The sequence below is a fragment of the Leucoraja erinacea genome, chromosome 5 (assembly GCF_028641065.1).
Source record: "Leucoraja erinacea ecotype New England chromosome 5, Leri_hhj_1, whole genome shotgun sequence".
Classification (NCBI taxonomy): Eukaryota; Metazoa; Chordata; class Chondrichthyes; order Rajiformes; family Rajidae; genus Leucoraja; species Leucoraja erinaceus.
Window position 1 is genome coordinate 6,994,947 of NC_073381.1, and position 27,707 is coordinate 7,022,653.

Consider the following 27,707-nt stretch of genomic DNA (forward strand, 5'->3'; position numbering starts at 1 on the left):
AACATCCTTGTAAATCCTTGTCTGAAGACGGGTCTCGACCTGAAACGTCACCCATTCCTTCTCTCGATTGATGTTGTCTGTCCTGCTGAGTTACTCCAGCATTTTGCGTCTATCCTTGTAAATCTCAGCAGGCATTCCAGCTTAACTACATTATTCCTTCAGCAGGGTGACCAAGACTGGTGAAATATTTAAAAAAAAACTGAAGTGATTAACTCGGCAATAAAATGTATTCTCCACTCCGAATGCCATCTATCATGATATTCTTCAAAATATCACTTTGAACATAGACGCAGGTTGATTCATCAGCAAGTCCCTTATCAATGTAAAATAAATAAAAACCTACCAAGCAGCTAACGAATCCTCAATAAGGATTGTATCATAATTGTATAATAGTTTATTATGGATATATGTTTGTATTGTATTTATGGTGGTGGGTTCTGGCTTGTTTTATTGTAGTGTAAATATTATTTTTTAATAACTGAATAACTTTTTTAATTAAAAAAAAAAAGCAGCTAACGATAGCCTGTTTCCTTTATATCCGTTACTTTTTTGCATATCTTTCATTCATTTGTTCTATATCTCTCCACATCACCGTCTATAGCCCTTGTTCCCCTCTCCCTGACTGTCTGAACAAGGGTCTCGACCCGAAACGTCACCCATTCTTCTCTCCAGAGATGCTGCCTGTCCCGCTGAGTTCCTCCAACATTTTGTGTCTATCTTCGGTTAAAACAAATAAGGGTTCATTAGTCTGCCTTCTAAATGGCTTTGAATATATTGCCTGTCATACCTCTATAGTAAATGATGCATTATATAGATATATCTGAGTAGTGCAGGAATTTGGGGCACTTTGATCATCTGGCAGTTTTGAGCATTTTCATTATTAATACATGAAAGTACAAGGACTAATCTAGTAATTTGTTGAGGAGAAGTGCTCCATTTACACCACATTTACCTTACACCGTTAATGCATAGCGATCTGGCATATTAAAACATTTCAAACATCTTTTCAAATTCCTGTCAGACGTTGGCTGGGTGAGCTGTGTGGTAATAGTCACTGTAGGCATTTAATGAGCATGCTATCCGTCCTAATGATACGGTTAACCAACAACAGCATCATTATCTCCGTCTCTAATTCGTGCTCAAGTCAAAACAAACCCAAAGGTCACACAAAGGGCACCCACGAAGTAACAGGGGAAAAAAAAACCAGCAAGGTGACGCAAAGTGAAGAGAAACAAACTTCACAGGAGGATCTTAACGGGGAAGAAATGCCCATTATTCCAATGACAACTTCAAATATTTTGTCTCTCTTGAAGACAGATGCAAAACGCTGGAGGGACTCAGCGGGGCAGGCAGGCAGCATCTCTGGAGAGAAGGAATGGGTGACGTTTGGGCTCAAGACCCTTCTTTGGACTTTTGAAGAAGATCTCTCTCTCTCTCTCTCTCTCTCTCTCTCTCTCTCTCTCTCTCTCTCTCTCTCTCTCTCTCTCTCTCTCTCTCTCTCTCTCTCTCTCTCTCTCTCTCTCTCTCTCTCTCTCTCTCTCTCTCTCTCTGTCTCTCTCTCTCTGTCCCTGTCTGTACATGCAAAAGAGAACAAAGGTGGACATGGCATGCGAATGTGACTATGTTGGTGCCCTTTATGTGGTGACTCTTTGCATACCTTGGATTGCAAAACAAAGAATATCACACTTTCACGCACACACACACACATTCACATATATACATGCACACAGAGGTCTCTATATTTACAGTATATTTATAAAGATAACTTTTTTGTTGTTTATTGTTGATTGCATATCTGTTGTGCTGCTGCAAATAAAAATGTCACAGTCCTGTTTCGGGACAAATGACAATTCAACAATGTTGACTCTTGACTCTTACAACACTAACCCTAACTATGAACTGTCTACAATTGGTCTTTGGTTGCACCCAGGGTGTTTAGCACTGATATTTTGGTGATCCATTTATTGAACATTTTTGTTTATTATATAAGTGAAGTCAGGAGTCAAGAGAGAGTCAAGAATGTTTCATGGTCACATGTCCCAGATAGAACAATGACATTCTTATCGGCCTGTCCCACTTAGGCGATTTTTCAGGCGACTGCTGGTGACTGTCAAGTTGCTGGCAGTCGCCTGAAAAACCGGGAACTGCAACAGTGACTGTCGATGACTGGAACACACACACACACACATCGCTTCTTTCACCAGCCCGTTATGCAGGCGGGGGACAGGGCAAGCGGGGGGAGCGCTGTCTAAAAAATCCACATGGTGCAAAGCTAAGGTGAAACAGACAACACACCGCGATGAACAGGAAGCTTGGCGCTGCAAAAAGATGGCTAAAGCACAGTGTACGGCAGTGGTTCCCAATGTACGTTCCCAATGTACACCCCACAGGGGGGCAATTTGATTTTTAAGGGGGGCAATTGAGCGCGACTGAGGTCTGGGTCCACATTTTTGATTTTGATTTTTTAGGATTTTCCATCAGGTAAACATATGTAATTTATGTTTCAGATGTTATTTTGAGTAAATAATTTTTTGGGGTAAAAAAGGTCTTTATTGTGTAGTTATTACAACCAAGGTATTGGCGTTTTAAGCTTCTTCAGCTGAAACGGAGTTCACTTTTTAAATTATAAGAATTATATATCACCACATGGGGGGGGGGGGGGGGGGGCATCAGGATTTTAGAGGTGATTAGGTGGGGCATGGCCAAAAAAAGGTTGGGAACCACTGGTGTACGGTAAGTCCTTTAAAAGAGGTGGGGAGAGAAGGGGGAGGAAGGAGTGGAGACAACACTTATGAAGCCAGAGATACACGGCTGTGAAGCTCGGCGGATATTTAACATTACCGGTCGGTTGTCGTTGGTTCTGAAAACGACTGCTTATCTTTTTTTTCCAAATGACCCAATGAAATTCACCGGTCAGCACCGGCTGCAACCTACGAGAACCTCCGAAAACCTTCGACCTCCTGGCAACCCACTAGAACCTCGTGGCGACCCACCTACGGCACGAGAATTCTCGCTACTCTCCATTCTGGTCGCCGCTAGTTTTTCAACATGGTGAAAAATTGACGGTGACCATAATGATGCCACGACTAGTTCCCAGAATGCGGGAACTCCTCACGACCATGAAGGCGGCTCCCCGGCAACCACCCGCGAACATGTGGCGACCATGTGGCGACTGCATAGTCTCCTGCAGTCGCCTAAGTGGGACAGGTCCATAACTTGATGCAGCACAACAGAATATGCAAAAATAGTATGATATGACAAACGAGAGAGAGAAAAGGATGTTGATGTGTGTTTTTTATGATTTTTTTAATGTCTTTATGTGGGGGAAGAGGGCACGGGTGCGGGGGATACCGTCCTTCAGCCGCTTCCTGGTGAGGACGCGACTATTATTCGAGCCGCGTCCTCCCCCCCCCCCCACCCCCCCCCCCCCCCCCCCCCCCCCCACAGCGGCCTACCTACCTGGATTGGCGCGGCCTTTCCTGCCGGTATCGACCAGAGCTCCAGCAGCGGCGGGACAGCGCTGAAACATCGCGGGGCTGGCGATGCCTTACCGGGGGTCGCCGTCTGGAGCCCGGAGTGCTGGACCTGCTGCACCGACATCATGGAGCTGTGGTTTACGGAGCTCCCAACGCGGGCGGCGCTGGTCAACAACGCGGGGTCCTGCGACTCTGCCCGGCTCGGCCTGCGAACTCGGGAGCTGCGGACTCCGGCTGCGGGAGGCGGCTGATCGGGAGGTCCGGGCCGCTGAGGAGGAGGATGTTCACCGTCGGGGTTTGGCGTCGGCGTTCCACCAGCCCGGCGTGAGGGCCTGGACATCGGGCCGCCTGGGGCAGCGACTGCGGGAGCTTGGAATGCCCCGACCACGGATGAACATCTGGGAAGATCGGAGGGGAGGCTGGCTGGACAATGGTGCCATCCTCACCTTGGTGCCACTGTGTTGTGTTGTGTCGTGGACTTTCTGTGTTTGTGCTTTTTTTTAAATTTCTATTTTCTTTTTTTAATATGTTTTAATATTTATTATTTATTTATTTTTATGATACTGACTGTAAAGGGAAATTCATTTTGTTGTCTCTAATTGAGACAATGACAATAAATTTGAATACAATACAATACAATACTATACGGAAGCTCAGTGGATATATATATATAACCATATAACCATATAACCATATAACAATTACAGCACGGAAACAGGCCATCTCGGCCCTACAAGTCCGTGCCGAACAATTATTTTCCCTTAGTCCCACCTGCCTGCACTCATACCATAACCCTCCATTCCCTTCTCATCCATATGCCTATCCAATTTATTTTTAAATTATACCAACGAACCTGCCTCCACCACTTCCACTGGAAGCTCATTCCACACCGCTACCATTCTCTGAGTAAAGAAGTTCCCCCTCATGTTACCCCTAAACTTCTGTCCCTTAATCTTCAGTATCAACCAGCAGTTCCTTTCTACATAAGAATGTCTTTTATACCAGTAGCATAACTCTGCGAACTTTAAGCTGCTATCAAGACTTAAATTTATAAAGCATTGCATATATATTAAATATATATATTTCCTTCAGAAATGCAATGCATAATGAATTTGCTTAAGAGTACAACCATTGATAAGTCAGTGTACATAGCAGGGTGGCACGTTGGTGCAGCGGTAGAGTTGATGTCTTACAGTGGCAGAGACCTGGGTTCGATCCTGACTACGGGTGCTGTCTGTACAGACTTTGTAGGTTCTCCCCATGACCTGATGGGATTTCTCCAAGATCTTCGGTTTCCTCCCACACTCCACAGACGTACAGGTTTGTAGGTTAATTGGCTTGGTATGAAATGTAAACTGGCCCTAGTGTAAGCAGGATAGTGGTAGTGTGTGGGGATCGCTGGTCGATGCGGACTCGGTGGGCTGAAGGGCCTATTTCCGCACTGCATCTCTAAACTACACAAAAAATGGTTACTCCAATATTGCTCTGGCAATATGACGATAGACAATAGACAATAGACAATTGGTGCAGGAGTAGGCCATTCGGCCCTTCGAGCCAGCACCGCCATTCAATGTGATCATGGCTGATCATTCACAATCAGTACCCCATTCCTGCCTTCTCCACATATCCCTTGACTCCGCTATCTTTAAGAGCCCTATCTAACTCTCTCTTGAAAGTATCCAGAGAATTGGCCTCCACTGCCTTCTGAGGCAGAGAATTCCACAGATTCACAACTCTCTAGGTGAAAAAGGTTTTCCCCATCTCCGTTCTAAATAGTCTTCCGCTTATTCTTAAGCCCCTGTCCCACTTAGGAAACCTGAACGGAAACCTCTGAAGACTTTGCGCCCCACCCAAGGTTTCCGTGCGGTTCCCGGAAGTTTTTGTCAGTCTCCCTACCTGCTTCCACTACCTGCAACCTCCGGCAACCACCTGCAACCTCCGGGAACCGCACGAAAACTTTGGGTGGGGTGCAAAGTCTCCAGAGGTTTCCGTTCAGGTTTCCTAAGTGGGACAGTGGCATTAGACTGTGGCCCCTGGTTCTGGACTATATGAGCAGCATTATAATTGTAGCTACATTGAGATTAATATTTTTTATTCATTCATATTGAAAATCATTATGGAAAGGAACAGATCATATGAAGTGACAAAGCACGAAGGCCTTATCAATTTGACATGTTTGTACAAGGAGCTGAGCACTTGGTTACAGACTGGCTGCAGAGTATCATTTCAGAGCAGCCAGAGAAAAAGACACTAAATCATGCACATAATCAATTATAAATAGAGTGCATGGAAATGCAGTTCAACAAGGTCAACTCTGCCGCGCTAAATGTAATTCAGGGCTGAGTTCCTCATGATCACTTTTTCGATATGCCTACAAAATAACAGCATAAACATAAACAACTTGTTTTATTTGCATGCAATGGTGTGGAAAATCATGAGAGGAATAAATCAGGTAAACATACCCAGTCTCTTGCGCAGAGTAGGGGAATCGAGAACCAGAGGACATAGGTTTAATTTCATAAACTCATAATGAATAAGGACTGGATAGACTCGGCTTGTACTCGCTAGGATTTAGAAGATTGAGGGGGGATCTTATAGAAACTTACAAAATTCTTAAGGGGTCGGACAGGCTGGATGCAGGCATATTGTTCCCGATGTTGGGGAAGTCCTGAACTAGGGGTCAAGTTCAAGTTCAAGTTCAAGTGAGTTTATTGTCATGTGTCCCTGTATAGGACAATGAAATTCTTGCTTTACTTAAGCACACAGAACATAGTAGGCATTTATTACAAAACAGATAAATGTGTCCATATACCATGATATAAATATATACAAACATGAATAAATAAACTGGTAAAGTGCAAATAACAGAAAGTTGTTATTAATAATCAGAGTTTTATTCGAGCCAGGTTTAATAGCCTGATGGCTGTGGAGAAGTAGCTATTCCTGAACCTGGTTGTTGCAGTCTTCAGGCTCCTGTACCTTCTACCTGAAGGTAGCAGGGAGATGAGTGTGTGGCCAGGATGGTGTGGGTCTTTGATGATACTGCCAGCCTTTTTGAGGCAGCGACTGCGATAAATCCCCTCGATGGAAGGAAGGTCAGAGCCGATGATGGACTGGGCAGTGTTTACTGCTTTTTGCATTCTTTTCCTCTCCAGGGCGAGACCAAGCCACGATGCAACCGGTCAGTATGCTCTCTACTTGTGCACCTGTAGAAGTTAGAGAGAGTCTTCCTTTGGCAATCCGACTCTCCGTAATCTTCTCAGGAAGTAGAGGCGCTGATGAGCTTTTTTGATAATTGCGTTAGTGTTCTCGGACCAGGAAAGATCTTCAGAGATGTGCACGCCCAGGGATTTGAAGTTCTTGACCCTTTCAACCACACACACGCACATACACACACACACACACACACTGACACACACACACACAAGCATACACACATACACACACACTGACACATACACACGCCATCCACCTCACACACACATACACTCACCCACATTTACACATTCACTCACACACATATACTCACACTCACACAAACACACACAAACTCACTCACTCACTCACACACACACTCACACACACTTACACACACCCACACACATGCACTCACACACACATTAACTCACAGACACACATTCACTCACACACATACTCACACACACCCATACACTCACACACACATACGCACACACACCCATACACTCACACACACATACGCACACACACCCATATACTCACACACACATACGCACACACATTCACATACACACACACTCACACGCTGACACACAGACATACACCCACACCCACATATACTCACACACATTCACACTCACATTCACACATACACTCACACACACACAGACTCACACACACACACACACACACACACACACACACACACACACACACACACACACACACACACACACACACACACACACACACACACTCACATACACATTCACACATAAAAACTCACACTCACACACACGCACACTCACACACACTGACTCACACAACATATATATGATAGTAAACTTTCTTGAATCTACTCACATGGCTGAGCGCGGCCTCTCCACTGTGGGGCTTCCGCAGTCAGTGGCAATTCCACAATCAGCGTGACCTCCACATTCACCGGAAATTACGCTATCAGCGCGACCTGTCCACTAAGCGGAAGTCACAAAATGAGCGGGACTTTTGGACTAAACACAGTCGGATCTAATAAAGCATTGCAGTTTCAAGCACAGGCGGAGCAGCAGGTTGAACAACTCATGGCATTGTCATTAAGGGCTAACAAATCATTTATTGCAAGCACATTGCAGACTCACAGTACAGTTAATTCACAGCTTAGAATGACAGTTGAACCCTCTCCCTCGCGATCTTGCAGTGAGTGACTCACGTCCAGGCATCCGTGGTTTTATAGTCCTACCCCCCCCCCCCCCCCCCCCCCCCCCCTGCCATACCACCCCCCCCGCCATACCCCCCCCCCCCCCCCCCCCCCCCCCCCCCCCGTCCTCCTCGAGACGATGAAAAAACTTTAGTCGAGCCCAATTCACTGGATGTACTCAAGAGAGAGTTAGATTTGGCTCTTAGGCCAAACGGAATCAAGGGATATTGGGAGAAAGCCGGAATGGGGCACTGATTTTGGATGATCACCCATAATCATATTGAATGGTGGTGCTGGCTCAATTGGCCGAATGTTCTCTTGCACCTATTTTCTATGTTTCTCTGCTGCCTGATCTGCTGTTACTCCAGAACTTTGTCTTGTGATGCAAGTGTTTTGTTTAGTTTATTATTATTTAGTTTATTATTATTATTGTTGCACGTACCGAGCTACAGTGAAAAGCTTTTTTGTTGTGTGCTATCCAGTCAGATCCAGTCAAGCCGTCCACAGTGTACAGATACAATACAATACAATTTATTTGTCACTTGAACCTCATAGAGGTTCAAGTGAAATGTTGTTTCTGCAGTCATACACACAAGAAAAAAAGACCCAAGACACAACACAATTTACACAGACATCCATCGCAGCGCATCTCCTCCTCGCTGTGATGGAAGGCAAAAAAACTTATCTCTCCCCTGCACTCCCCATTCCCCTCCCGATGTTAGAGTCAAAGCCCCCGGCGGTCGATGGCAATTGTCCCGCGGCCATTAACGCCGCACCGGGTGATGCAAGGCCGCGCTCCGGGTCTTGTTGTTGGAGCCCCCGGCGGGCACTAGCAAAGTCCTGCAGCCGTTGAAGCCGCGCCGGGCGATGTCCAGCCCCGCTCCAGGTACTTCTCGACCCCGCGACTCGGGCGGGAGAAGTCGCCGTTGCGGAAGCCCCGAAAAGCGGTCTCCAAGCAGGGACCCGCGGGATACCGATATTACTGACCACCGGACCTGCGGTTGGAGCCTCTGAATCTCCTGGGTCGGGTCGCAGCAGCGCGCCACCACCGCTCCTCCCGCTCCGGACTCGGCCAGCTCCGCGATGGTGAGTAGCTCCGCAGCTCCGTGACTGGAGCCCCAGGTCGTTCCTGCTGGAGGCCGCTCCACGTTCCAGCCCCAACGACAACGGAGACCCGACAGGGAAAAGGTCGGGTTCTCCGTGCAGGGGAAAGATTTAAAAAGTTCCCCCCCCCACTCCCCCCACACACACACACACACACACACACATACCCCAAAAAAAAAAATAAAAACTACATTAAAACGGGACAAAAAATAACAAAAAGACAGACAGACTGCAGAGGCCGCTACGACGTGAGTCGCGCCGCCCACAGGATAAAGGGAATAACGTTAAGTGCAGCCACACTGGGTGACCGTGGGTATTCAAAAATCATGATGTTGGAGTTCATTCTATAGCAATATTAGTTACTGTTTTATTTATATATCTGAGTTGTAAGCTTTGTGCATTCAAGCGTGAGCCATGCAGAACTGGTTAATTAATTTTAAAGCAAAAGTCTGTTTGAGAACACAAAGTTATAGGACTGATAAAGGAAAAAACAGCTCATTAATGCCTGTTAGGAAATGACATTTAAAAAAAAAGCTGCTGGTGTTTGAATTTCTTCCCAGCTCTTATCAGCATCTGAACCATCTGATCACCAACGAGAGAGCAGTCCTGGGCTACTATCTACCTCATCGGACTATCTTTTGGTAGACAAAAATGCTGGAGAATCTCAACTGGTGAGGCAGCATCTATGGAGCGAAGGAATAGTGACGTTTCGGATCAAAACCCAAGGGTCTCGACCCGAAACGTTACCTATTCCTTCGCTCCATGAGTTTCTCCAGCACTTTTTGTCTACCTTCGATTTATCCATGAGGCATTGCAGCATAGGTTCACGAGATTGATCCCTGGGATGGCGGGACTGTCATATGAGGAAAGATTGAAAAGATTAGGCTTGTATTCACTGGAGTTTAGAAGGAGGGGGGTCTTATAGAAACATATAAAATTATAAAAGGACTGGACAAGTTAGATGCAGGAAAAATTATCCCAATGTTGGGAGAGTCCAGAACCAGGGGCCACAGCCTTAGAATAAACGGGAGGTCATTTAAGACTGAGGTGAGAAAAAACTTTTTCACCCAGAGAGTTGTGAATTTATGGAATTTCCTGCCACAGAGGGCAGTGGAGGCCAAGTCACTGGATGGAATTAAGAGAGAGTTAGTTAGAGCTCTAAGGGCTAGTGGAGTCAAGGGATATGGGGAGAAGGGAGGCACGGGTTATTGATAGGGGACGATCAGCCATGATCACAATGAATGACGGTGCTGGCTCGAAGGGCCGAATGGCCTCATCCTGCACCTATTTTTTACGTTTCTATGTTTCCAGCATCTGCAGTTTTTTATTAAACATTTGGACTATCTTTAATCGGACTTTACTGGATTTATCTTGCACTGATTATTCCCTTATCATGTATCTATACACTGTGGCTCGATTGTAATCACGTATTGACTTTCTGCTGAGTGGTTAGCACGCAACAAATGATTTTCACTGTACCTCGGTACACGTAACAAACTAAACTAAGCCGATCTAAATTTTGAGCAAAATTCAAAGCGTTGGAAGAACTCAACGGGTCAGGTGGCAATTGTGAAGGGAATGGATAGACGAACATTTCAGGTCATACACTTTGTCAGACTCCCTGTGGGGGAAATGGCTAGGTGACATTACATGTGGGGACCTTTCATCAGAGTAACTTGAGCAAGGAAGGTGATGTCTTGGGTGTGGAGCCTTTTTTAGACTTCCTGTGGAGGGAATATTTAGGCAATGTCTCGACCAGAGACGACACTCATTCCTTCTCTCCAGAGATGCTGCTGTCCGCTGAGTTAATCCAGCATTTTGTCTGTCTATCTTTGGTGTAAACCAGCATAGAAACATAGAAAAATGTAAAATAGGTGCAGGAGGAGGCCATTCGGCCCTTCGAGCAAGCAACGCCATTCATTGTGATCATGGCTGATCGTCCCCAATCAATAACCTGTGCCTGCCTTCTACCCATATCCCTTGACTCCACTAGCCCCTAGAGCTCTATCTAACTCTCTCTTAAAACCATCCACTGCCCTCTGTGGCAGGGAATTCCACAAATTCACGACTCTCTGGGTGTAGAAGTTTTTTCTCACCTCAGTCTTAAATGACCTCCCCTTTATTCTAAGACTGTGGCCCCTGGTTCTGGACTCGCCCAACATTGGGAACACTTTTCCTGCATCTAGCTTGTCCAGTCCTTTTATAATTTTATATGTTTCTATAAGATCCCCACTCATCCTTCTCAACTCCAGTGAATACAAGCCTAGGCTTTTTTAATCTTTCTTCATATGACAGTCCCGCCATCCCAGGGATCAATCTCATGAACCTACGCTGCACTGCCTCAATCACAAGGATGTCCTTCCTCAAATTCGGATCTGTATTGTCCAGGATGCTCAGCAGTTTGAGGAGCATCTGCAGTTCCTTCCTACTCCTAAATATTCATCACACCTATATTCAACCATTTATCAATTACTTTATTTTTTAAATGTTTAGAAAGGTATTTTGCAATGTTATTCTTGTGTTTAGTTCACTAGTCTTACGGCGTATGGAATACTGATCTTGAAACTGCATTACTATACGCACCCAAATGGCAGCTTGTCTGATTCTAATTAATTTATTGTGAAGTTTAGACGGTGTGAAATTTCAAATTATATGATAATTGTATTTGCCTCTTTAAATCAAGTAGATCAAATAATCAGATACAACTTGTAATTCCAAAAAGGTCACTAGTTAATTATACAAAGTTGAACGCATCAGGTATTGAGCAATAATGAAGGCTTGGAGTTTCACAACACGGCCTTGCACAGTGAATGAAACATAGAAACATAGAAACATAGAAATTAGGTGCAGGAGTAGGCCATTCAGCCCTTCGAGCCTGCACCGCCATTCAATATGATCATGGCTGATCATCCAACTCAGTATCCCGTACCTGCATTCTCTCCATACCCCCAATCCCCTTAGCCACAAGGGCCACATCTAACTCCCTCTTAAATATAGCCAATGAACTGCCCTCTGTGGCAGAGAGTTCCAGAGATTCACCACTCTCTGTGTGAAAAAAAGTTCTTCTCATCTCGGTTTTAAAGGATTTCCCCCTTATCCTTAAGCTGTGACCCCTTGTCCTGAACTTCCCCAACATCGGGAGCAATCTTCCTGCATCTAGCCTGTCCAACCCCTTAAGAATTTTGTAAGTTTCTATAAGATCCCCTCTTAATCTCCTAAATTCTAGAGAGTATAGACCAAGTCTATCCAGTTTTTCTTCATAAGACAGTCCTGACATCCCAGGAATCAGTCTGGTGAACCGTCTCTGCACTCCCTCTATGGCAATAATGTCCTTCCTCAGATTTGGAGACCAAAACTGTACGCAATACTCCAGGTGTGGTCTCACCAAGACCGTGTACAACTGCAGTAGAACCTCCCAGCTCCTATACTCAAATCCTTTTGCAATGAAAGCTAACATACCATTCGCTTTCTTTACTGCCTGCTGCGCCTGCATGCCTACCTTCAATGACTGGTGTACCATGACACCCAGGTCTCACTGCATCTCCCCCTTTCCCAATCGGCCACCATTTAGATAATAGTCTGCTTTCCCGTTTTTGCCACCAAAATGGATAACCTCACATTTATCCACATTATACTGCATCTGCCAAACATTTCCCCACTCACCCAGCCTATCAAAGTCACCTTGCAGTCTCCTAGCATCCTCCTCACAGCTAACACTGCCCCCCAGCTTAGTGTCATCCGCAAACTTGGAGATATTGCCTTTCATTCCCTCAAGTCCCCTGTGTGAAGAGTTTACCCATTAGGAACTGGCTGTGGGAGAGGTTGAGACATGGTAAATATCACTCCTGATTTGACCTATACATCACACGTCTACGATACGATATGGTAGAACTTAATTTATCCCAGGAGGGAAATTGATCTACTGATAGTCATAAAACGCAAAATCCATGAAACATTAAATTAAAGTGACAAGTGGAAAGGATTGGGGACATGCAAAGATTGGGGGGGGGGGGGGGGGGAGGGAGTCAGTCTACCTCATGAACAAGGGGTCACAGTTTAAGGATGAGGGGGGAGTCTTTTAGGACCGAGATGAGAAAAACATTTTTCACACAGAGAGTGGAATTCTCTGCCACAGAAGGTAGTCGAAGCCAGTTAATTGGCTATATTTAAGAGGGAGTTAGATGTGGTCCTTGTGGCTAAGGGGATCAGGGGGTATGGAGAGAAGGCAGGTACGGGATACTGAGTTGGATGATCAGCCATGACCATATTGAATGGCGGTGGAGGCTCGAAGGGCCGAATGGCTTACTCCTGCACCTATTTTCTATGTTTCTGTGAGAGGGGGGGGGGTTGTGCAGTTTGATAGCCACAGGGAAGAAGGATCTCCTGTGGCGTTCTGTGTGCCTCGGGTTGACTAGTGTGTCATGGAGGGGGTGAGCTGTATTGTCCAGGATACTCTGCAGTTTAAGGAGCATCCTCCCCTCCAAGACCACACCTCCCATGAATCCAAGTCCACCCCCAGGACGGAGCCAGACTTCCTGATGAGTTTGTTACCCTAGTATCCTAAAATAAACAGGACAAATGCTGAGATGGTCATTCAAATTGGACCCAGCCTCTAATGACTCAACAGCCTTGCTCTGGAATACTGAGAATATCTGGAATTCGGGAATATTCCCTGGAATTTAAAAGGATGAGAGGGAATCTTATTGAAATTTAAGATTATTCAGGGTTTGGACCCGCTAGAGGCAGGAAACATGTCCCCGGTGTTGGGGGAGTCCAGAAGCAGGGGCCACAGTTGAAGAATAAGGGGCAGGCCATTTTGAAAGGAGAAGAGGAATAACTTTTTTCACACAGAGGGTTTTGAATCTGTGGAATTCTCTGCCTCATAAGGCAGTGGAGGCCAATTCTCTGGATGCTTTCAAGAGTGAGTTAGATAGAGCTCTTAAAGGTAGTGGGGGTCAGGGGATATGGTGAGACGGCAGGAACAGGGTACTGATTGTGTAGGATCAACAATGATCATATTGAATGGCGGTACTGGCTCGAAGGGCTGATTGGCCTACAGCACCTATTTCTATTGTCTATTGCTGCTTTCAACTGTGCATTAGACTGTGTGTTTCAGCGGCTCTGCTTGATTGCCCAGAAGAAATTAAAGCGAGTGATTTCCCTCTTTCATCAGTGAAAGAGAAAGTTCCTGTTTATCATGAATATTTATGACATTGAGGAAACGTGCATTTAAAAAAAATGCTTTTTCTGTAAACCAAAGAGTAACCACAGTCATGGAGTCATGGAAACAAGCCCTTCGGCCCACCTTGCCCACGTCACCTACACTTGTCCCACCTGCCCATGTTTGGCCCATATCCCTCCAAACCTGTCCTATCCATGTACTTGTCTAATTTTTTTCTTAAAATATGGGATAGTACCTGCATCAACTATCTCCTCTGGCAGCTTGTTCCATATACCCATCATCCCTCATGTGTAGAAGTTACCCCTCAGATTCCTATTAAATATTTTCCCCTTCACCTTAAACCTACTGTATGTCGTCTGGTCTTCGACGCACCTACTCTGGGCAAAAGACTCTGTGCATCAACCCGATCCTCTCATTATTTTATACGCCTCCAGAAGATCACCCTTCTTCCTCCTGCGCTCCAAGGAATAGAGTCCCAGCCTGCTCAACCTCTCCCTGCAGCTCAGCCCCTCGGGCGTTTGGCGGCACTGGGCCTGTACTTGCTGGAGTTTAGAAGAATGAAGGGAGGCTTCATTGAAACTTACCGAATTGTGAAAGGCTCGGATAGAGTGGATGTGGAGAGGATGTTTCCACCAGTGGGAAAGTCTAGGAATGGTCATAACTTCAGAATTAAGAGACGTTCCTTTAGGAAGGAGATGAGGAGGAATTTGTTCAGTCGGAGGGTGATGAATCTATAGCATTCATTGCCACAGAAAGTTGTGGAGGCCGTCAATTGATATTTTGAAGGCAGAAATAGATAGATTCTTGATTAGTATGCATGTACGGGGTTATGGGGAGAAGGCAGGCGAATGGGGTCGAGAGGGAGAGAAAGATCAGCCATGATTGGATGCCTCCCCCAATTAACTATATAACCATATAACAATTACAGCACGGAAAACAGGCCATCTCGGTCCTTCTAGTCAGTGCCGAACACTTATTCTCCCCTAGTCCCATCTACCTGCACTTAGACCATAACCCTCCATTCCTTTCCCATCTATATACCTATCCAGTTTATTTTTAAATGATAAAATCAAATCTGCCTCCACCACTTTCACTGGAAGCTCATTCCACACAGCTACCACTCTCTGAGTAAAGATGTTCACCCTCATATTACCCCTAAACTTCTGTCCCTTAATTCTCAAATCTGCTCCGATCACTTATGACCTTATGAGTCCTGGCATCCTTGTAAATCTTCCCTGTACCCATGTTCACCAGAAAAGTTGTCATTCTTTCGGATTGACAAGCTTTTATTTATTGCGTTAACAAATGAACGGCATGCAAATTTCTTGGCGTTTAGCCACAACCTGAGATGACAAGTCATGATTGCTACGTTGGTACAAGAGTCTAATTGCTTTGGTCAGTCCTCTCCCAGACAAAGCTTTGACCTGAAGTAAAGTGACTGGCACAATACCATGTAGCTTTGATTCTTGTGCTGCTGATAATTGGACTTGCTTGTTCCCGAGCTGCTGATGCGGTATTAATGACTGCAACAAATCCGATTCCCGACATGTTGGTGTGAGGGAAGGCGTGACAATAAATTTTGTCTACGGTTCCAGGCTCAACTGAAGGGAATGATTTGTGTCAAAGTTCTGCTGAAGAAGCCTCGCCCTTTATAGGACGTTTAAAGGGAGGCACAGTGGTGCCTTACGCTGCCAGACACCCGGGTTCCATCCTGACTACCGGTGCTGTCTGTACGGAGTTTGTACTTTCTCCCCCTGACCTGCGTGAGTTTCCCCGGGTGCTTCGGTTTCCTCCCACACTCCAAAACCATATAGGTTTGCAGGTTAATTGGTTTGGTAAAATTGTAAATAGTCCCTAGTGTGTGTTGGATAATATTAGTGTTCGGGAATCGCTGGTCGACGCAGACTTGGTGGGCCGAAGGGCCTGTTTTTGCGCTGTATGTCCACACTAAATTAAATTAAACTTTATCTTTTATCCAAACTTTGTTACAGAGTCCATGTTTAAGGAACATTTAGATAGGTACATGGATAGGATAGGGTTAGCGGGATAGAAACATAGAAACATAGAAACATAGAAATTAGGTGCAGGAGTAGGCCATTCGGCCCTTCGAGCCTGCACCGCCATTCAATATGATCATGGCTGATCATCCAACTCAGTATCCTGTACCTGCCTTCTATCCATACCCTCTGATCCCCTTAGCCACAAGGGCCACATCTAACTCCCTCTTAAATATAGCCAATGAACTGGCCTTGATTACCCTCTGCGGCAGAGAGTTCCAGAGATTCACCACTCTCTGTGTGAAAAAAGTTCTTCTCATCTCGGTTTTAAAGGATTTCCCCCTTATCCTTAAGCTGTGACCCCTTGTCCTGGACTTCCCCAACATCGGGAGCAATCTTCCTGCATCTAGCCTGTCCAACCTCTTAAGAATTTTGTAAGTTTCTATAAGATTCTTAAGGGGTTGGACAGGCTAGATGCAGGAAGATTGCTCCTGATATTGGCCAAATGCAGGCAAGTGGGACTAGTGTTAGTTTAGTTTAGTTTATTGTCACGTGTACTGAGGCACAGTGAAAAGCTTTTACTGTGTGCTAACTAGTCAGCAGAAAGACAATAGAGCATGTAGATGGAGCATGTTGGTTGGTGTGGGCTAGTTGGGCTGAAGGGCCATATGACAATTGTAATCATGTATTGCCATCCCACTGACTGGTTAGCACGCAACAAAAGCTTTTCACTGTACCTCGGTACACATGACAATAAACTAAATTAAATTAAATCTATGGTTCTATGAGTTATAGAGCCATGCAGCATGGAAACATGTTCTTCAGCCTAACTCATCCATGCCAACAGAGATATCCCATCTAAGGCAGGCTCATTTGCCAGCATTTGGCCTATTATGGGCCTGTCTGTTTCACTGTCCCACTTAGGCTACTTTTAGGTGACTGCCGGCGACTGTCAAAGTTGTAGCAGGTCGCCGACAAACCGGTAACTGGACCTCCCCTTCAACACAAAATGTGAAATAGAATCATTATTTTAACAACAACAAAAACCCCCAAAGTCATCACCGGCGACAAACTACCTCACCTGGTGACAACCTACATCACCCAGCGACAACTTACATTAACCTGGCGACCACTAGAACAGCACCCACTTCAGGAGAAGCCACGCTACGCTCATTGGCGTCAAACCCACTGCCGCCGACTGTCTCAGAAAAATGTTCAACATGTTGAAATTCCAGCAGTGCCCAGAAACACGCTACAATTCTTTGGGCGACTGAGGAGACGACTCACGACCATACAGGCGACACCCCGGCGACCATTTGGCAACAGCCTATTCGCCTGTATTCGCCTAAAAAATAGCCTTAGTGGGACAGGTACTTTACCCTCTAAACCTTTCCTTTCCATGGACTTGGAAAGTATCTGCCTCAACTCCTTCCTCTGGCAGCTGATTCCATACAGGTAGACAAATTTGCTGGAGAAACTCAGCGGGTGCGGCAGCATCTATGGAGCGAAGGAAATAGGCAACGTTTCGGGCTGAAACCCTTCTTCAGACGGATGCAGGGTGGAGGGGGGCAGGAAGAAGAAAGGATGAGGAGGAGCCAGAGGGCTGAGGGAGAGCTGAGAAGGGGAGGAGACAGCAAGGGCTACCGGAAATTGGAGAAGTCAATGTTCAGGCCACCGGGATGCAGACTGCCCAAGCGGAATATGAGGTGCTGCTCCTCCAGTTTCCGGTGGAGCTCACTCTGGCAATGGATGAGGCCCAGGACAGAAAGGTCGGATTCGGAATGGGAGGGGGAGTTGAAGTGCTGAGCCACAGGGAGATCGGGTTGGTTAATGCGGATCGTGTGGAGGTGTTTGACGAAACGATCGGCTAGCCTACGCTTGGTCTCACCGATGTAGATCATTCCATATAACCGCCCTCTGAGTGAAAAAGTTGCCCCTCAAGTTCCGATTAATACTTGCCCCCTGACCTGAAACCTATGACCTCTGGTCGTGATTCACCTTCCGCGGGTGAAGCACTCTGTGCATAGACTCTCCCTATTCTCACCACCATCAGAAAGTCCACTCTATATCAGCGAGTCACTACCAACCCAGTGACTCCATCGGATTCAGCTTTGCATAGTGCATTCCACTTAACTAAATAAACTAAAGTAAATAAACTGAACTGAACTAAATTAAACCAAACCAAACTGAATGACCAAGTGAATGAATGAATGAATGAATGTTTGACTATGAATCTTCTCTGCACTCTTTCCAGTCGCTGAGAATGGTGGAAACCTCAGGGCTAATCCTCATTATCATCGCATTCTTTTCTGATGTCTAAGCTGCAGATGGTATCAGCCTGAGCTACTTCACTCTCCTCCCCTCTCTGAACCGTAGCCTTTTACTGCTCCCTTTTTCATCTCAATTGCTTAATAACTACAAAAGCAAGCCAAGCTGGCAGGAGGATGAAGTTGAATTGAATGGAATTGAATACTTTATTATCACATGTAGCAATTGACAGTGAAATTCTTTGCTTGCCTAGCCAAGGTATGCCAATAGTTGCCACATAAAGGGCACTGACTAAGTTACACAGTACCCGCGCCAAGTCCCGTTTGTTCGTCCCTCGCCCCTCTTCCCCCTCCCTCATGGTGCCCCCCCACGCCACCTCCTGTTTTGTTCCTTCCCTCATCAGCAGGGTCCACACTCCACGCGGTTCACCCTCCTCTGCCGGTTGGCAGTAGGCCCCAGTCACGAGCTCTGTCGACTCGCGGTTCGCGGGCTCTGACCTCGGCCGTGGTTCCACTCTGCCGACTCAGGCTCCGTCAGCCGCGGGCTCCGACCAGCGAGGGGGACTCCCGCCTCGGCTACTCCGCGGCCCGCTGTGAGGCGTCTGCTGCTCTTCCCGTCAACTGTTCTCATCTCCAGCGATTATCCCTGCCCTGCCCACTCCACCAGCAGCAGAGAAAAAAATTCCCTGCAAAGAATCTTTTATGTATTTTAAATTCTCGAAGCTTTGACAAACCTGTCCTTTCAAAGCCCTGGCTTTGGCACAGTCAGATTGAAAATGCACAACAGTTTAGTCTTGATCCCACACAAGATTCAACTGGCTATGGCTAGATGTTTATTTTAATGTATTTTACAAGATGCCATTGATGACCATAGGCACAGCTCAAGGTCTTCAATTCTGCAATGTTTTGTAACCATGTTGTCCAATAATTCTCTCAGCACTTCCTGGATATCTTTGCAGAATGCCATTGTATAATGAACACATTTATTCCGTGGATGTTTTGACTTTTCAAACTCTCTTGCTACTCCCCCACCCCCAACATAAGATCATGACATGTTCAGCTTAATTTAGAGATACAGCATGGAAACAGGTCCTTTGGCCGACTGAGTCCACGTTAACCAACGATCACCCGTACACTCGTTCAATGTTATTCCAGTTTCGCATCCACTCCCCGCACAGTGGAGGCAATTTTTAATATATGGCCAATTGACCCACAAGCCAGCACGGCTTTCAATTGTGAGAGGAATCCAGAACACCCAGAGAAAACCCACGATATCCAGGAAGCGCAGGGAGAATGTGTAAACTCCATGCAAGTATACATAGACGGGACCGGACCCTGGCCTCTGGCACTGTAAATTAGCAACTCTACCACTGCACTGCCTAGGATCAGAATGAGGCCATTCAGCCCATTGGGTCTATTCCACCATTCATTCATGGCTAATCTACTTTACCCTCTCAACCCCATTCTCCTGCCTTCCCCATGCAACCTTTGACACCCTTATGCCCCTGTCCCACTTAGGAAACCTGAACGGAAACCTCTGGAGATTTTGCGCCCCACCCAAGGTTTCCGTGCGGTTCTCGGAGGTTTTTGTCAGTCTCCCTATCTGCTTCCACTACCTGCAACCTCCGGCAACCACCTGTAACCTCCGGGAACCGCACGGAAACCTTGGGTGGGCGCAAAGTCTCCAGAGATTTCCGTTCAGGTTTCCTAAGTGGGACAGGGGCAATACTAATCAAGAACCTGTGAATCTCCGCTGTTAAAATGCACATTCACTTGGCCTTGGGACTTGCTTTTCCCAAGGTGCTCTGGTTTCCTCCCACATTCCAAAGATGTACAGATTTGTAGGTTAATTGGCTTCGGTAAAAATAGTAAATTATTTCTAGTGTGTGGGATAATGCTAGTGTTCGCTGGTCGGCATGGACTTGGTGGGTCGAAGGGCCTGTTTCCACACTGTTTCTCTAAACTAGAGTCTCATTAAATCAGTTCAGTTTCAGATTAGTTTATTGTCACGTGTACCGAGGTACATTGAAAAGCTTTTGTTGCATGCTAACCAGCCAGCGGAAAGACAATACATGATTACAATCGAGCCATTCGCATTGTACAGGTACATGATAAGGGAATAACGTTTAGTCCAAGGTAAAGCCAGTAAATCTGATCAAAGATAGTCCGTGGGTCCCCGATGAGGTAGATAGTAATTCAGCTCTGCTCTCTGCTTGTGGTAGGATGGTTCAGTTGCCTGATAACAGCTGGGAAGAATCTGTCTCTGATTCTGGAGGTGTGCGTTTTCACACTTTTATACTTTTGCCTGACGGGAGACGGGAGAAGAGGGAGTGGCCGGGGTGCGACTGGTCCTTGATTATGCTGCTGGCCTTGCCGAGGCAGTGTGAGGTGTAAATAGAGTCAATGGAAGGGAGGTTGGTTCGTGCGATGGTCTGGGCTGCGTCCAAAATTCGCTGCAATCTCTTGCGGTCTTGGATGGAGTTGCTTCCAAACCAAGCTGTGATGCATCCCGATAAAATGCTTTCTGTGGTGCATCTGTAGAAGTTGGTGAGAGTTGCGAGGGGACATGCAGAACTTCTTAAGCCTTCTAAGGAAGTCGAGACATTGGTGTTCTCTGTCACGCTGCATAATATAACTCTGTGTGTTAACCTGAGTTTGTTAATCATTTTCTGTGCATGATCAAGCCTTTCAAGCATGCATGCCTCACTAACTAACGTCTGTCAAGATTCCCTTTTCGTGTGAGTTACATATGTGTGGGAAGTTTAAATATCCTCGCCCAGCATCTTACCATTACAGTGATTAACTTATCAACCAGGAAATTCGCTCATCAAACCTGATGGACTCATCAACTTTATTACAGCCTATACATTATACCAAGTGGCCATATAACTTTCCTCATAAAAAGCTTTCGACCAGCAGAGTTCATTAGCTTGACTTACTGCCTCCTATCCAGAATGTCAGTGTCATAGAGTCATGGAGCAATGCAGTGTGGAAACAGGCCCTTCAGCCCAACTTGCCCACACCGGTCAACATGGCCCAGCTACACTAGTCCCACCTGCCTTTGTTTCGCCCATATCCCTCTAAACCTGTCCTATCTATCTACTTGTCTAAATATTTCTTAGACAATGTGATAGTCCCTGCCTCAACTACCTTCTCAGGCAGCTTCTTCCATACACCCACCACCCTTTGTGTGAAAAAGTTACCCCTCAGATTCTTATCAAATCGTTTCCCCTTCACCTTAAACCTATGGCCTCTGGTCCTCGATTCACTGACTCTGGGAAAGAGACTCTGTGCATCTCCCCGATCTATTCCTCTCATGATTTATACACCTCTATAAGAACACCCCACATCCTCCTGCAGTCCAAGGAATAGTGTCCCAGCCTACTCAACTTCTCCCTATAGCTCAGACCCTCGAGTCTTGGAAACGTCCTTGTAAATCTTTTCTGAGCCCTTTCCAGCTTGACAATATCGTTCCTATAACATGGTGCCCAGAACTGAATGCAATACTTTAAATGCGGCTTCAATGTCTTATACAAGTTCAACATGACCTCCCAACTTCTATACTCAATACTGTGACTGATGAAGGCCAATGTGCTGTAAAAAGCCTTGATTGCTACACAAAGTCTTTTACTAATAGTTTATTATAAGCACTACATACATACTATGCACTAGCTGTCCGTGGTCATCACTGGAGCTAGAGAGCGAGCTGGAGGTGGGGGCACTACAATTATACAAGAGACAATGGGGAGTGGTTAGTAGTGGTGAGGTCACTATGTTAAAGGAACATGCACTGATCTACATCCCTCCTCTTGGAAACAAAAGCATGGCAAAACACAGAGCGACCACGGCTCATAAGCTAGGATTACAAACCGCACCGGGAATAGTTAATCGTGTCATAATACAGCACTGATCTACATGTGCCAAATGCCTTTTTGACCAGCAGCCAGTCGACTGACTGTGTTTAGAATGGCACTGGCCCTTCCACCTGCTTGGTTGGCTTCTTCTGCTATGATATATAGTCCTGTCCGTTGCTTAATGCACTCTGTAACTCACAGGTCATCTGGCCATTTTACACAGCAGTTCCATTGGAACTGAGGAATAAATTGGGTAAATCTTCCATCGAGGGGATTTATTGCAGTCGCTGCCTCAAAAAGGCTGGCAGTATCATCAAAGACCCACACCATCCTGGCCACACACTCATCTCCCTGCTACCTTCAGGTAGAAGGTACAGGAGCCTGAAGACTGCAACAACCAGGTTCAGGAATAGCTACTTCCCCACGGCCATCAGGCTTTTAAACCTGGCTCGGACAAAACTCTGATTATTAATAACCCATTTTCTGTTATTTACACTTTATCAGTTTATTTATTCATGTGTGTATATATTTATATTATGGTATATGGACACACTAATCTGTTTTGTAGTAAATGTCTACTATGTACTGTGTGCTGAAGCAAAGCAAGAATTTCCTTGTCCTATACAGGGACACATGACAATAAACTCACTTGACTTGACTTGACTAGATGCCCATGCAGGTCACTGGGAGAACGTACAAACTCTGTGCAGACAAGCACCCCTAGTCAGGATCGAACCGGGTCTCTGGGCTAAGGCATTAACTCTACCTGCCCTTATCCAATAAATTTGACTCGACTTGAACTTGAAAGGGTACAGAGAAGATTTACGAGGATGTTGCCAGCACTTCAGTGTCTGAGCTATAGGGAGAGGTTGAGTAGGCTGGGTCCTCCATTCCTTGGAGTGCAGGAGGATGAGGGGTGATCTTGTAGAGGTGTATTAAATGATGAGAGGAATAGATCGGGTAGATGCACAGTTTCTTATCCAGAATAGGGGAATCAAGGACTAGAGGACAGAGGTTTAAGGTGAAGTGGGAAAGATTGAATAGGAATCTGAGGGGTAACTTTTTCACACAAAGGGTGGTGGGTTTATGGAAGAAGCTGCCAGAGGAGATAGTTGAGCAAGGTACTATCATAACATTTAAGATACATTTGGACAGGTACATGGATAGGACAGGTTTGGAGCGATATGGGCCAATCGCAGGCAGGTGGGATTAGTGTAGCTGGGATATATTGGCCAGTGTGGGCAAGTTGGGCCGAAGGGCCTGTTTGCACGCTCTATCACTCTATAAGATTTGCAAAAAGTCAGCAAGTCTTCAAGCCTGACTGAACCAGTCGGCTGCAGGAGAATTTGCATTTGATTTATGAGTCTAAATGGATGAGGATACTTAATGGTGCAAAGGTTGGACAATCGTAGACGTCACTTCACCAGAGAGAAACATCCAACCAAATGAGGTGTAAAGGTCCTGATCTGGTACATTGGTAAAGCTGTCAAACAGATTTAGTAGCCTCTGGACATGCACTGACTGTGTATGGGCCGAGCAATGAGCCAAAAGCTAGTTTCCTGACAAGTAGGTTTACATAAAGATCTAAATGTTGAAAATGGCAAGGAAATGTTACCCAAATTTTAGTTGTCAAATGCACAGAAGGCAGTGGTGGCCAAGTCAATGGATATTTTCAAGGCAGAGATAGAGAGATTTTTGATTTGTACGGGTGTCAGGGATTGCGGGGAGAAGGCAGGAGAATGGAGATAAGAGGGAGAGATAGATAATGGTGGAATAGACTTGATGGGCCAAATGACCGAATTCTGATCCTGTAACTGACGAACTTCCATGTCATTTCAAAGTGCTTTAGACGTGATCCATATCTCCTCATTCCATGCATATCCATGTGCGTAACCAAGAGTCTCTTAAACTTCACTATCGTCTCTGCCTCCACCACCACCCCGGGCCAATGCGTCCCAGGTACCCTACGCTTAACTTAAGGGCGCACTGATGGCGCAAGAGAAGGCCACAGTGGTGCTGCGGTAGAGTTGATGCCAGACAGCGCCAGAGACCCATGCTCCATCCTGACTATGGATGCTGTAGAATGGGGCTAGGAAGGAGAGATAGATCAGCCATGATTGAATGGAGAAGTAGACTTGATGGGCCGAATGGCCTAATTCTGCTCCTATCACTTATGAACTGATGAAGTCTATCTAATATTGAGGTGCAATCCTACACAATGTTTCCACGATGAAGTACAGATACTTTTAACATCATTAAAGCATTCAGATTATTAAACTGTTTTTTGCAAATATGTTGAATTGAAGTCTAGAGTAGGAACCTTCCCACCAGCATCAACAGGCGAGTTGTGATGAAAATTCTCAAACGTATTTTACATTTCTTTGTCATTGAGCAGTTTTGCATTGCTCAATGGCAAAGAAACGTCACCCATTCCTTCTCTCCGGTCTGCTTTTTGACCCACTGAGCTACTCCAGCATTTTCTGTGTCGATCTTCGGGTTAAACCAGCATCTGCATTTCCTTCCTACACATAACGTTTGCCTCCCTCTTTGTTGATACATCTTCATTTCGGCCATCACTGATCTGTGAACAAGATTATTCAGGTCCCATTTACCATCATCTTTTTCCACTCTCACATAATGTAACATATAATAACCTCCTTCTCTGCCTTGTGAGTCAAACTTGATTTGCATCACGGTGGTGCAGCGGTAGAGTTGCTGCCTCACAGTGCCAGAGACACAGGTTCGATCCTGACCAAGGGTGCTGCCTGTACGGAGTTTGTGCGTTCTTCACCTGACCTGCGTGGGTTTTCTCCGGGATCTCCGGTTTCCTCCCGCAATCCAAAGATGTGCAGGTTTGTAGGTTCAAGAAGGAACTGCAGATGCTGGAAAATCGAAGGTAGACGAAAGTGCTGGAGAAACTCAGCGGGTGCGGCAGCATCTACGGAGCGAAGAAAATAGGCAAGGTTTTGGGCCGAAACCCTTCTTCAGACTGGTTTGTAGGATAATTGACTTTGTAAAGTTGTAAATTGTCCCTAGTGTGTGTAGGATAGTGTTACTCTGCTGGGATCGCTGGTCTGCGTGGACTCAGTAGGCCAAAGGGCCTGTTTCTGCGCTGTATCTCTGAGCTAAAACTAAGCTAACTTGGCCCCGTGTTAACTTGGAAAGCCCAGCATTATGCTGCATTACATCCCACTTGGCTGTTGCCTGATGGTGGAAGGGACAAGCATTGACAGGGAAGGTTTGGAGGGATGTGGGCAAATGTAGGCATTTATAAACTAAATAGGTGACGGTTCAGGTCAAAACCTTTCTTTAGGCTAAGTCAGGGGAATTTGATTTGCCATACAGTCATACCAATAAAGACACACAAGACACACAAAATACATTTTAACATAAACATCCACCACAGTGACTCCTCCACATTCCTCACTGTGATGGAAGGCGGAAAAAAGTTAAATCTTCTTCCCTTCCTTGTTCTCCCACGGTCGGGGGCCTCAAGCCTTCCGTTGTCAGAGCGATCTTGGCTCCCGTAGCCGGCAGTCGGGCCATCCGCGATCAATCTCCCGCATCTGGGGGACCTCAGCTCCCCCGCGCTATGCGATTGGACCTTGGGTCGGGGTTGGTCAAACCTCCTGCGATTTTGGAGCTTCCCGACATCGGTCTCTACCCGAGACTGCGAGCTGCTCGATGTTGCAGTCTGCCGACTGCGGTTGGAGTGTCGATCCCAGGAAAGGGATCGCAGGCTCCGATGTTGCCTACGGCCCCGCGGTGGGGCTTAAAGTCAGTCCCGAGCAAGGCCTCCAGCTCCACGATGTTAGGCTGCAGAGCGACCGGAGATACGATCCGGAAAACAATTGCATCTCCGACAAAGATGGAAAAAGTTTCACCCGACCTCCTCCCCTACCCCCCACATAAAACAAACCGGAGAGCATTAACACATACTTTTAAAACACACTAACAATAACAAAAAAGACGAAAAGACAGACAGGCTGTTGGCGAGGCTGCCATCGCTGACGGTGCCACCTCTGTACTCAGAATAAATCATTTTGTGTTCTTGTTATCAGGCATGTGCTTATTAACATTTTACTCATGACCTCCATATCCAGCGTGTTGAATGGAAAGCTTTTCTAAGTCTGCAGGAGTATCTCGATATAATATTACTTCACCAGCGCATTATGGGCATGATAATGGTGAATCACTGCATTTCAAAACAATTTTCACAGCCATTTGACATGCATAATGCATTGTTCAATAAATATGGAAAGTTGAGCATGCAGTTTCATAAGTAAGTGCGCACAGACCAGGGAGAGGAGAGGAGAGGAGAGGAGATGAGAGGAGGGGAGGAGGAGGAGAGGAGAGGAAGAGGAGAGGAGAGGAGAGGAGAGGAAAGGAGAGGAGAGGAGAGGAGAGGAGAGGAGAGGAGAGGAGAGGAGAGGAGAGGAGAGGAGAGGAGAGGAGAGGAGGAGAGGGGAGGAGAGGAGAGGAGAGGAGAGGAGAGGAGAGGAGAGGAAGAAGAGGAGAGGAGAGGAGAGGAGAGGAGAGGGGAGGAGAGGAGAGGGGAGGGGAGGAGAGGAGAGAGGAGAGGGGAGGAGAAGAGTGGAGAGGGGAGGAGAGGGGAAGGAAGGAGGGGGGGAGGGGTAGGCAGGAGGAATGGAATATGAGAGGACAGGAGAGGAGAGGGGAGGAGAGGGGAGGAGGGCAGGGCAGAGTAGGAGTGGGGCAGGGTTGGGAGGGGAGGAGAGGAGAGGGTAGGGGAGGCGAGGGGGAGGGATAGGAGAGGAGAGGGTAGTCTATTCTTCGTTCACTAATGTTATATTCTGTTCAACCTTGCTCAAATTGAAACATATTGGAAAGGACTATCTTTTGATTGTGATACACAGTGAATCAATCAAGTTTGAAGATACAATTATATTACCAACTTGGTCGTAACCCCTGGTCACAATTGTTTAACAATACGTCGCCCCTTTTTGTTGTCAAGAACCAGAGAGTCATCGTGTCCCAGAGAGTCAGAGAGTCCTGCAGCGTGTAAACAAGCCCTTCAGCCCAACTTGCCCATGCCGACCAACATTCCCCATCTATAACAGTCCCACCTGCCTGACAATAGACAATAGACAATAGGTGCAGGAGTAGGCTATTTGGCCCTTCGAGCCAGCACCGCCATTCAATGTGATCATGGCTGATCATCCACAATCAGCACCCCGTTCCTGCCTTCTCCCATATCTCCTGACTCCGCTATCTTTAAGAGCCCTATCTAGCTCTCTCTTGAAAGTATCCAGGGAACCGGCCTCCACCGCCCTCTGAGGCAGAGAATTCCACAGACTCACAACTCTCTATGTGAAAAAGTGTTTCCTCATCTACGTTCTAAATGGTTTACCCCTTATTCTTAAACTGTGGCCCCTGGTTCTGGACTCCCCCAAAATCGTGAACATGTTGCCTG